Source organism: Nycticebus coucang, chromosome 7 (assembly GCF_027406575.1).
Source record: "Nycticebus coucang isolate mNycCou1 chromosome 7, mNycCou1.pri, whole genome shotgun sequence".
Classification (NCBI taxonomy): domain Eukaryota; kingdom Metazoa; phylum Chordata; class Mammalia; order Primates; family Lorisidae; genus Nycticebus; species Nycticebus coucang.
In genome coordinates, this window is record NC_069786.1 from 74,382,509 (window position 1) to 74,395,726 (window position 13,218).

General features: G+C 37.1%; 1 protein-coding gene across 1 annotated transcript in view; it reads right to left on the minus strand.

Annotated features, from left to right (window-relative positions):
- The window catches only part of PDE11A (phosphodiesterase 11A), a 428,924-nt gene that overhangs the window by 175,282 nt on the left and 240,424 nt on the right, over positions 1–13,218 (minus strand). The gene's annotated exons all lie outside the window — the stretch shown is intronic.

Consider the following 13,218-nt stretch of genomic DNA (forward strand, 5'->3'; position numbering starts at 1 on the left):
ATCCTATGTACTCAATCTTGATATGAGGACAATTAATGACAATTAAGGTTATGGGGGGGGAAGCAGAAAGAGAGAGGGAGGGAGTGGGGTGGGGCCTTAGTGTGTGTCACACTTTATGGGGGCAGGACATGATTGCAAGAGGGACTTTACCTAGCAATTGCAATCAGTGTAACTGGCTTATTGTACCCTCAATGAATCCCCAACAATAAAAAAAAAAAGAAAAAAAAAAAAAAAAAGAATTCTGGGGTCTGTTCCGAGTATTTAAAGAATTTTAATTAAACCAGAGTTAATATTTATCGTTGGATACACCTGGTAGTAAAAATGTTTGCACCTATAATGTTGCCATATGCACATTTACTTTTAATATTCTATATTGTTTACTGTTAAGAAATTATTATGTTATGTTATAAAATCATATATAGAAAACCCAGAAAGTGGCAGATAGATAAATATAGAAGTTTGAAGATCTTTCCATACCCCAACAGATGTCAGGAGGTGACAGATTTAAAAGAAGGAGGCATAATTATCAACATCAAACATCATTTAGTTAACAAGCTCCCTTGAATATTAAAAACATCGTCCATGTTTGAATGGTTAGAGAGTTGCTACTAAGACCGAAAGGGTCTCAGTGATCATGTGACCTTCATTTCCAGTGAAAGTTTAACCTGTCATTCTGATACTTAAAGAGAAAAAATAAGATATCAAAGTTTTGGATAATGGTTATTGAGATAAAAATATATTTTGAAATATTCTTTATTGAAGTTAAGAGCCATATATTTTAAACATTTGAAATCGGAAGTTAATTTATAGACCTAAAATTTATATTCAAATATTCTTTATCTTTGGCTTTCCTCTTTGAGAAATTAATTCTCCAGCTATCTCCTATGGGTTGTTAGTTTCTCTGTTTCCATATTTTTTGTTAGTTTAACATACATGTAGAAAGGTGCAAAAATCGTAAGTCTATAGCTCAATGGATTTTCATAAAGTGAGCACACTAAAGCAACCATCTCCAGGATCAAGAAATAGAATATTGTCACCACCCTCGAGGCCACTGTCATACCCCACCTGTCCCCCCGCCCCAAGGAGAACCACTATACTGACTTTGACTTAGTTCGCTTGTTTTCTAACTTTATATAAAAGGAATCACTGATTGTGTGTTCTTGTGTGTGCGGCTTCTTTGGCAGAGTACTACATGTCTGAGATTTATTCATTTTGATCATTTTCATGGCAGCACATTATACTCCCAAATATGAACTCAATACTGTTAATTCATTCTACTCTTTTTTAAAATTCATTCTATTCTTGATGAACATTGGGTTGTTTCCAGTTTGGAACAATTATAAATCATGCAATTATCAATACTCTTGTACATATTTAGTACACATATCCCTTCCTTTTGGTATGCCTATAATAGAATTACTGGGTTTTTCATACATTCAGTTTCAATAGATATATTTAAAATGTTTTCCAAAGCAGTTGTAACTCCTCAACCAGAACTGTATGAGAATTCCAGCTGCTTCACATTGTTCCTAACTTTTATGTTGTCAGGCTTTTATTTCTGTTTTCAAAAATAAGAGCAATTCTGGTACACATGTGGTAGCATCTGGTTGGGAAAGTAATTTGACTATCTCTGATGCCTAGAATGACTTTCTATCCCGGTTTGTCTGTTCTGCTGACAGAATTATTAATAACATGCCTTTTTACTCTCAAATGTGTCCCACTTTGGACATTAAATTTATAATTCCCCTACTGATGATTAGTGAAGTTCAACAACTTTTCATATGTTAATCGTCTATTTCAATATCTCTTATATGAAGTACATGTTCAGAACTTTGGCTTTATTTCCTATTGGTTTGTTTGACTTTTAAAAATTGGTTCATGAAATTTTTTTTCTGTATTCTACATAATGGCCCTTTGCCAGTATATGCATTACAAATATTTTTCCTACTTTATGTCTTATTTTCCCACTCTCAAGGGTGTCTTTGATTCAGAGGTTGCTATTATGATATAGCCAAATATCTCAAGCTTTTAATTTGTAGTTAACACTTTTTTGGTCTTGTTCAAGAAAAGTTTTTCTACTCCTAGCTCACAAAGATGTTCTCCTATTCTTTTCCTAGAATCTGTATTGTTTTAACTTTTACATTTGAATTTATAATCCAACTGAAAATAATTTTCATATGTTATATGAGCTAGGAGTCAACATTCCATTTTTTAAAACTAAAGGTAAGATGCGCAGCAAGATTCTTATTTTTTCCTACTTTTATTTATTTATTTATTTATTTATTCTTACATTTCCATGTGCTTATTAGGTTTTCCATTTTTTGCCTTCACAAAATTAAAAAGGCTTAAAATTTAATAACAACAACAATGTTTAAGATAAGGACTAGAAACAAAAACCATGTAAAGAACGAACGAACATAAATACATTCAGAAAAGAAATCTTTTTTTAAAGTATGGATCTCCAATTAACTCAGCACCATTGTCAGGGGAAAAAATGCCTCTTGCCAACACCTATAGTACCACCTTGCTCATTAATCCATTGTCCACATACGTTTGATCCGTTTCTGGACTCTCTGTTCTACTCCATTGATCTAGGTATCTATCCTTACAACAGTACCATTCTGCCTTGAATAATAATAGCCTTGTAATAAGTCTGAGTATCTGGTAGTGTAAATCCTCTAATTTTGTCTTGTTTTGACCATTTCTGGCCTTTAGCATTTCCATATAAATTGTAGAATCAACTTGAAGTTTATATACAGACATGTATACTCGAGATTTTTACTGGGTTTATGTTAAATCTATCAATAAATTTGGGAGAGAATTGACATCTTTATGTAACTGAGTCTTTCAATCTATAAACATCCCTAGCTTTATTTAAGGTTCATAAAATTTGTCTAAACAAACTTTTATAGTTATTCACATGGAGTCTTACACATCATTTGTTAGACTTGTGTGGTGGTGTTTAAAAACTTCAGATTATTGTAAATGGTATTAGTGTTTCATTTTATAATGCTTATAATTGGTACATTAAAATAACTGGTTTGCAAACTGGATACAGTTTGACCTGTATCCGCCAATCTTGCTACATTCAATTATTATCTTTACTATCTTACCTGTAAAATGGTTTGGATTTTCTAACCAAATCATCATGTCATCTCACTCTTCAATTCTTATGCCTTTTATTTTAAACTATGTGCTTTTAGACCATGTAATTTTTCCTTTTTAGTTTTTAATAGAGTGAATTACATTGATTGATATTTGAGAATTCCAGATGCAGAAACAAAACACAGGCAAACATCACCCACTATCCATTGCCCTCTTTTCTAATACATATTTATTTATTGCCTCCTATGTGTCAAACACATTGCTGGGTGCTGAAGATATAAAAATGAATTCAAACAGTCATTACCCTTAAAGCACTCAGAGTCTACTGCAGATAAGAATAGTTAAGATTAAATAAGTGTTCTAGTGGAGGACTTCAAAACACTCTAAGAAAGGCAACAGCTGTTTCTGTTTAGGGCAATCAGGAGCAGCTTGAGAACCTTTAAAGTGAGTCTTCAAAGAGAACATTGATGAAGATAAGCTAACATTTCCTGAATGTTCACTGTGTGTCATGAGCCTTCATGCATTAGTTTATATATTTTCTACAACTACCCTATGAAGAAGGCACTGTCATCAGATGAGACTTGCAGAGATTAACTGCCTGGAACGGGAGAGACTGCTTCAAAGGAGACCAGACAATGGCAAACACATCATCAAAGTTATCTCTCAAAAGAACAAAGTGGTTTGCTTCTGCTCTCTAAGGATAAAATCTGAATTAAGGCAATGCCAGTAAATATGAAGAGAAGCAGCCAGCACTAGAGAGGCTTCAGAGGTGTGATCCACAGGCTTGGGTGGACCAGAGCAGCACTACATGCTGGGGTTTGTTTTGTCACGCAGTCCTGGACAGATAAGCTTGGTCTGAACCAGCACTGAGCAGTAAGCCCAATTGTCTCTGCCAACTCTGAGGCAACAATAACCCCTGTCTAACCTCTCCTACAACATCTGAAGTAGTTGAGGGTCAGGTCCCATAGGCGTCAGGAAAAGGAACACAAGGTAAGAGAGACAGCTCCAAAGGCTGATGGTTACAAAAACAAGCCTTGGGCTGTTTGCCAGTAAAATAAAAGAGGATTTTGTTTACTCATAATTTTTAAAGCACTGCCTTTCTCCAAAATAATTTTTTATTTGGGGAAGGTTGGAGTATCACCATTCTCCCACCCCTGTGAGGGATAACATCAAGATCTCTGGTCTGAGTAAGGGTGACAAGAAATTTCTCCTTGAAGTGGGAAATACAAGAAATTTGAAGACAATGATATCAAGTTCAAATGGGCACACACTACAATTGAGCAGGACTGGAGATACTCATCTTGGAGTCTTCAGCCCTCTGTGTTAATTACATGGCTAAAATCACCAAGGAAGATCTTGTCCAACACAAAGACTAAGAGTTGAACCTTGGGGGGCATAATATTTAGTGCTGGGAGGAGGTGACATGGGGGACAGGGATGGAAAGAATTCCAAAGGTCATGCTTTGAACCTCTAGGTCTGCTGTATCTCTATTGTGTAAACAATGCTACAAGCTTTCTGGAAACAGTCTCCTGATGTGCATCCACAGCCTAAAACGTGCAGATACCCTTTGATTTATCAGTTACAGGTCTAGGAATTTATCCTATGGCAATTATTAAAGCTATGACAGAAGTTCACATATAAAGTTATGAAGAATCATCACATTATTTATCAAAGTGATATATTAGAAATAAATGAACATTCAACTGAAGGGGTTAAGTAAATTGTAACACATCCATACAACAGAATACTATGCATCTAATTAAAATACTATAGAAGAATAACTACTGATAGGGAAATTGCTTACTAAGCTAAGCGACAATAATGTGGATGTACAAATGCATACTGTATACATTGAAAAATCCTTGAGAAATTATGACCATCATTGTTCCCTTTGAATTGCTTGCCTCTGGCAGTTTTAAAATTATTGTTTCCATTTTCTAAATTTTCGATAATGAACACAAATTATTTGTCCATAAGGAAAAGAGTTGTTTTCTAAGTAGAATTAAGAAGGAAGAACTGGTGTTAAATGCTATATGTGAAGAATGATCAAACAAGGTAAGGACAGTTAGTAAGTTACTGAATTTAGCAACGCAGCAGGACAACTGAAGGCAAAGATGGTTGAGGGAAGAAGGGATGGGATAAGGAATAAAAGCAAGTGGTTCGTCCTTCAGGAGAAGGTCACAGTGAGAAAGCAGAGTTGCAGCCACCTGAAACTACAGCCTTGTGTGGGCTGAGTGCAGGAGGAGAGGTGAGGCATTGGAGAATGTTGACCATGTCCGGGAATTGTCCCCACTGTTGCCAAGAGGAGGCAAGGCCAGCTCTAGCCCCCTAAGAGAACAGGGAAGAGGGCGGTGATGACCCACATGCTCTGTGAGCCTGACTAGGAGAGAGAGGAGAACACGGAAGGACAGCAGAGCATGATGAGAGTGGAATTTTTTATTTTAATATCATATAGCAATTCCCTAATTGCCTGTTTTCTGCAGTGACTATTGTTTCTGGAAAGTTGCATGGGTCCAGGTGGCAAGCTGGGAGCCCCTTACATCACCCATAGGGAATGAATGAGGAAGGAGATAAAGGAAAACAGAATGTCTGAGGAATGAATCCCAAACAGGGAGAAAGGGGAATAAGAAAGCATGAAGGAAAGAGCCAGCCTTCTTCATCAGATAACTCCAACTCTGCAGACAGAGTCAGTCAACAGAACTCAAAGATGCCCCTCAGCTGCACAGCCCCCATAGTGTCATCCAGACTCTCGATACCTCAATTTTATCATTGATATTTGTCTCCTGTATACCAAACTGGTAACACTAGTTATCTCTAGATTTTGGTATCATCTTTTTTTTTGGAGACAGAGTCTCAAGCTGTCGCTCTGGGTAGAGTGCTGTGCTATCAGCTCACAGCAACCTCAAACTCTTGTGCTTAAGCAATTCTCTTGCCTCAGCCTCCCAAGAAGCTGGGTCCACAGGTGCCTGCCACAACACCCAGCTATTTTTTGGTTGTGGTTGTCATTGTTGTTTGGTGGGCCTGGGCTGGATTCGAACCCACCAGCTCCGGGGTCTGTGTCTGGTACCCTAAGCTGCTGAGCTACAGATGCCAGGCCTTTGGTATCATCTCTTAATTTTGTGCTTTTCCTTATTTTCTAAGTTATTTTATAAGAATGAATGTGTGAAAGGGTTTCAAAATTTGTAAACTGCTTTACAATATTAATATTACTAATATTGCATCCTTTCAATGTTCCTATACCTGCCAAAACACATCTGTTTCATTATTCCACAGGGTCCTTGCTCAGTTATGCTTGGTTTAAAATTCACACCTTGAGGGAGGGTGAATGGTGGGATCACACCTATGGTGCATAATGCAAGGGTACATGTCAGATCTATTAGTATAGAGTATAAACATCTTAACACAATAATTAAGTAAAAGAGATGAGGTATATATTAACCAGTGTGATATAAGCATTCCTAATTCTATATGAAATCAGCACATTGTACCCCATAAATGCATTAAGGTCTACATGATCCATGCATTTATAATTTAATAAAAAAAATAAAAAATAAATAAAAAGCTCAAAAAAATTCACACCATGAAGGTCTCAATAGTTAGACCACATAAGGCGAAACAGCCTTTCTAGGAGGCTACAGTCAAAACGAATATATTATCTGGCAGTGCATTATTCCTTCCAATTAAAGATGTATCTACTTAAAAATTTCACCTGGTTTCTGCCCACAAGAGGCCTTTCCCATTAATGGAGCTTATTAAAGATGGTGTAGCTCTAGGAGCCCTTAAAACATTCTTGTCATATTTTCTAGCCTCTCAAAGGCAGTCAAAAGAAATGTTAATAAATTGATAATAATGTAATAGGGTTAGTTAAGGTGTTTCCTTTCCCTAGAAAGATATTTACAACTTTAATAACAATACAGCAATAATTTATCCCCCATTGGTGATAAATTACACTACTAGGGCAAACTGAGGCACCCAGTATTCCAAATCAGTTTCTTCATTTCCCTGAAAAAACAATAGAGAGGAAATATATTTTCACTGGCTTTACTTACACATTTGTTAAGATTGAAATCAATCCTAATGGGTTCTAGAACATAGCCTTTAAATAAGCCCTTAAATTCCAGACAAAAAATAACTGACCTTTGTGCTTAGAACTGAGGCCCTACCTCCGGGGACAGGGGAGGAGACAAGATGGCTGACTGAAGCCAGCTTTCCACAGAGGCTGCCGTCCAGGAGGAGAGTTAAAGGACAGAAATTTAGCAAGCCTTCCTCACCAGAACGGAAAGAGAGGAAGTTAACAACTTAATGGGACATCTCAAGCAACTGGAAAGGAAAGAACATCCCAACCCCAAACCCAGTAGAAGAAAAGAAACAACCAAAATTAGAGCAGAATTAAATGAAATTGAAAACAAAAGAATTATATAACAGATCAATAAATCAAAAAGTTGGTTTTTTGAAAAGGTCAATAAAATAGATAAACCTTTGGCTAACCTAACCAGGAAAAAAAGAGTAAAATCTCTAATCTCATCAATCAGAAATGACGAAGATGAAATAACAACAGACTCCTTAGAAATTCAAAAAAATTCTTAATGAATACTACAAGAAACTTTATTCTCAGAAATATGAAAATCTGAAGGAAATTGACCAATATTTGGAAGCATGTCACCTTCCAAGACTTAGCCAGAATCAAGTGGAAATTTTGAACAGGCCCATATCAAGTTCTGAAATAGCATCAATCATACAAAATCTCCCTAAAAGTAAAAGCCCGGGACCACATGGCTTCACGTCAGAATTCTACCAAAACCTTTGAAGAGGAACTAGTACCTATATTACTCAACCTGTTCCAAAATGTAGAAAAAGAAGGAAGACTACCCAACACATTCTATGAAGCAAACATCACCCTGATCCCCAAACCAGGAAAAGACCCAACAAGAAAAGAAAATTATAGACCAATATCACTAATGAATATAGATGCAAAAATATTCAACAAGGTCCTAACAAATAGAATCTAGCAACACATCAAACAAATTATTCATCATGACCAAGTTGTTTTTATCCCAGGGACTCAAGACTGGGTCCATGTACGTAAATCTACAAATATAATTCAGCACATAAACATATTAAAAAACAAAGAGCATATGATTCTCTCAATTGATTCAGAAAAATCTCTTGATAATATCCAGCATCCCTTCTTGATCAGAACACTTAAGAAAATTGGTATAGAAGGGACATTTCCTAAACTGATAGAGGCCATCTACAGCAAACCCACAGCCAATATCATATTGAATGGAGTTAAATTGAAATCATTTCCACTTCAGATCAGGAACCAGACAAGGCTGCCCATTGTCTCCACTGCTCTTTAAAATTGTAAGAGAAGTTTTAGCCATCGCAATTAGGGAAGAAAGGCTATCAAGAGTATCCATATAGGATCAGAAGAGATCAAACTTTTGCTCTTCACAGATGACATGATTGTGTATCTGGAAAACACCAGGGATTCTACTACAAAACTCTTAGAAGTGATCAAGGAATACAGCAGTGTCTGAGGTTACAAAATCAACATTCATAAATTAGTAGCCTTTATATATACCAACAATAGTCATGCTGAAAAAACAGTTAGGGATTCTACTCCATTCACAGTAGTGCCAAAGAAGATGAAATATTTGGGAGTTTATCTAACAAAAGACGTGAAAGATCTCTATAAAGAGAACAATGAAACTCTAAGAAAAGAAATAGCTGAAAATGTTAACAAATGGAAAAACATACCATGCTCATGGCCAGGAAGAATCAACATTGTTAAAATGTCCATATTACCCAAGGCAATATACAATTTTAACGCAATCCTTATTAAAGCTGCACTGTCATACTTTAAAGAGCTTGAAAAAATAATACTTTGTTTTATATGGAATTAGAAAAAAACTCGAATAGCCAAGACATTACTCAGAAATAAAAACAAAGCAGGAGGAATCATGCTACCAGACCTCAGACTATACTATAAATTGATAGTGATCAAAACAGCATGGTACTGGCACAAAAACAGAGAGGTAGATGTATGGAACAGAATAGCGAACCAAGAGATGAACCCAGCTACTTACTGTTATTTGATCTTTGACAAGCCAATTAAAAACATTTGTGGGGAAAAGATTCCCTATTTAACAAATGGTGCTGGGTGAACTGGCTGGCAACCTGTAGAAGACTGAAACTGGACCCACACCTTTCACCATTAACTAACATAGACTCTCACTGGATTAAAGATTTAAATTTAGGACATGAAACTATAAAAATACTAGAAGAGAGTGCAGGGAAAACTCTTGAAGAAATCGGTCTGGGTGAGTATTTTATGAGGAGGACCCCCGGGGCAATTGAAGCAGCTTCAAAAATACACTACTGGGACCTGATCAAACTAAAAAGCTTCTGCACAGCCAAGAACACAGTAAGTAAAGCAAGCAGACAGCCTTCAGAATGGGAAAAGATATTTGCAGGTTATGTCTCCAACAAAGGTTTAATAACCAGAATCCACAGAGAACTCAAACATATAAACAAGAAAAGAACAAGTGATCCCATCACAGGCTGGGCAAGGGATTTGAAGAAAAACTTCTCTGAAGAAGATAGGCACACGGCCTACAGACATAGGAAAAAATGCTCATTATCTTTAATCATCAGAAAAATGCAAATCAAAAGTACTTTGAGATATCATCTAACTCCAGTAAGATTAGCCCATATCACAAAATCCCAAGACCAGAGATGTTGGCGTGGATGTGGAGAAAAGGGAACACTTCTGCACTGCTGGTGGGAATGCAAATTAATACATTCCTTTTGGAAAGATGTTTGGAGAATACTTAGAGATCTAAAAATAGATCTGCCATTCAATCCTGTAATTCATCTACTAGGTATATACCCAGAAGACCAAAAATCACATCATAAGAAAGATATTTATACCAGAATGTTTATTGCAGCCCAATTAATAATTGCTAAGTCATGGAAAAAACTCAAGTGCCCATAGATCTATGAATGGATTAATAAATTTTGGTATATGTACAACATGGAATATTATGCAGCCTTAAAGAAAGATGGAGACTTTACCTCTTTCATGTTTACATGGATGGAGCTGGAACATATTCTTCTTAGTAAAGCATCTCAAGAATGGAAGAAAAGGTATCCAATGTACTCAGCCCTACTATGAAACTAATTTATGGCTTTCACATGAAAGCTATAACCCAGTTATAACCTAAGAATAGGGGGAAGGGGGAGAGGGAAGAGAGGGAGGGGGGATGGATGGGCTGAGCGAAGGTGCTTGGTGGGATTATACCTGCAGTGCATCTTACAAGGGTACATGTGAAACTTAGTAAATGTAGAATATAAATGTCTTAACACAATAACTAAGAAAATTCCAGGAAGGCTATGTTAACCAGTGTGATGACAATATGTCAAATGGTCTATAAAAGCAGTGTATGGTGCCCCATGATCGCATTAATGTACACAGCTATGATTTAATAAAAAATAAAAAATAAATAAATAAAATAACTGAGGCCCTGTCTCCACTGCCTGTGCAGCGAAGCCTGTTGGAGTCCTAGAACCATGGGACTCATATTCGTTTTCACCACCCACAGCTCCCCCACCAAATTTCAAGTCTCAGTAATCTCCCCCTCCTAAGCTTCCCTGCCCTTCCTGGTCATCTGTAGTTCTTATGTCCACTGTCTAATCTTTCCTACCAGACGCTGCTCTCAGGAAAGGCTCTCAAACTGATATGCACTCAGTATAAGCAACTAAAAGAGGATTACCAGTAGCAAATGTGCTTTGGCAGATTCACAGAGCTTTATCTCTTAATGGTTTCAATTTTGCACCTTTTCCTTTGTCACAGAATAAAACTGATAGACCAGAAGGTGTTACAGAGAATAGAAAGTGACCTGCCTGCCATCGACTGAGTGAGGCTGCAGAGTGCTCCACCCTGAAGACCCGGCAGGCAAAATGGGCTTTAATGCGCTGCGTCAGAGGCTCAGAGCCTGGTGCCCCATTATCCTTAAGTGCTACATGACAAGGCTAAGTATTGTTGAGTTGTCTAAAACAGGCTTTATAAAAATCCATGAAAGAACTTTACATGGGAGAACCATGTGGGATTTAAGAACCAGACTTTGGATTATAGGCAATTCTGGGCATTGGCTACACACAGCAGAGGAGACCTAGGTACTGGTGGGCTTCCCACCACTCCTGAATTTGCAACAAATCTGTGGACCACACAAATCCATCCATGCAGAGGCCTGCTTTACTTTTTAGTTATTTCCTGGCATTCCCTTTGCTGAATAAACCTTTCCTATTTAAGCACTGGGTCCAATTGTTCATTCCTACTGCCCACAGAAAACAATCCTGCCATGATGGCTTTGAAAATTCTCTCCATCACTACACAAATGGAAGGAAATACTAAATTGAACAATGGAATATAATACCTTAGGTTGACTAAATAGTGGCTTGTTTTGCATTAGTGCATTTTTTAAAATGTGTCCTTTGAATTTAGTATGAAAAGAAGGGCAGAAAGCTCCACAGATAATGTACTGAGTGCAACTCGTTGCAGGGAGTTGAATCACAGAAGCACAATATCAACCGAAAGCAGGACCAAAAACTAATTGTTTCCCGGTGAAGGTATTTGTAAACAGAGCATGCCTTCCAAGGAATCCCCCAAGAAAATGGGAGGTCACCTGCAAATGCAGTTTATGCATATGCTCTTGGGACAATCTCAGACCCAACTCCTAGTTAAAATAAAATGTAAGTAACACTCCATACTGGCAAAGGTGATAGGAAATAACCCATCTGAATTCCCCAAAGATACAGCAAGGCAACTTGATTTTACTTAGATGTTGTATTATCTCAACCTTGGTTTTGAATAACTGTTTACAATTTTCAGAGGGTGCACAATAACCTGGTCAAATATAATTTCTCATAAGCTGTAAAGCATCTAACATTTTCAAGTATCTTTATAATTTTGCATGATTATAAAAATATGAATACATGAAAAATTTAAAGCAAAATAAAATCAAAATCTCTAGTGTACATGATATATTTGACAATATATATTTATGAATAATACATGGAGAATATATTTAACAATATTCATCAATAATGCCTATTATGTACTAAACATTGTTACCGGCCTTTGGGATTTATCAATGAACAAAACCAACAAAGTTCTTACTTTCATGGAGAAAGTTCTTACTATTAAATTTCTACTAAATAGAAATTTTAGCAATAGAAGACAGATGGTAAGTAATACAAAAGAATACATAAATCATATGTTAGAAGGTATTAGGATGATGGGGCGGGGGGAAAGAGCAGCATTAGAGAGGTAAAGAATACCAAGGGTGCTGGGGCTCACTGCCAGGTAACATTTGAATGATGGCCTTGAAGATGTGACCTTGGCAGATATTGGGGGAAGAGTATTTCTGCTAAGGAAATAGCCAGTGCAAAGGCCCTAAGGTGGAGTGTGAGGCAATGTTCCAGAATGAGAGGAGACCAGTGTGATTGGCACAGTATGAGGGAGGGAGAGAGGGCTGGGGATACCATAGTAAGATGCCAGTGAAGCATTGTACATTCCTGCAAGAATTGCGAGTTTGGTTTTTACCAACAATTGTAAGTTTATGTCACAGCCGACTGGAGTGAGATTCTCCCCTGGGCTTTAGAAGTAAGTGGCCATCGGTCAGGATCTGAGGGTGAGAGAGACCTGCAGCCAGTAAGAAAATGGGTGCCTCATTCTACAACTGGAAGGAACTTGCTTCTGCCAACAACCTGAATGAGTTTTGAAAAGAATACCAAGATCCAAATGAGAATTTTCTCTGGCCAATACCTTGACTTCAGCATTATGAGACCTTGTGTAGAGAACCCTGTCATGCCATGCCCAGGTCTCTGACCTACAGATACCATGAGATATTATATTGGTGTTTTCTTCAGCTGCTGAGTTTGTGGTGATATGTTATGCAGCAATACACAATTAATACACATGGTTTTCCTGTCAATTTCTTTAGAAACACATGTGGATACCTCCTTCCAAGGAGCAAATAACCACAAAACCAATTACTGTACAACCCATGACTATAAGTGTTTTTTGTGTTACTCTAAGTAAATATGATC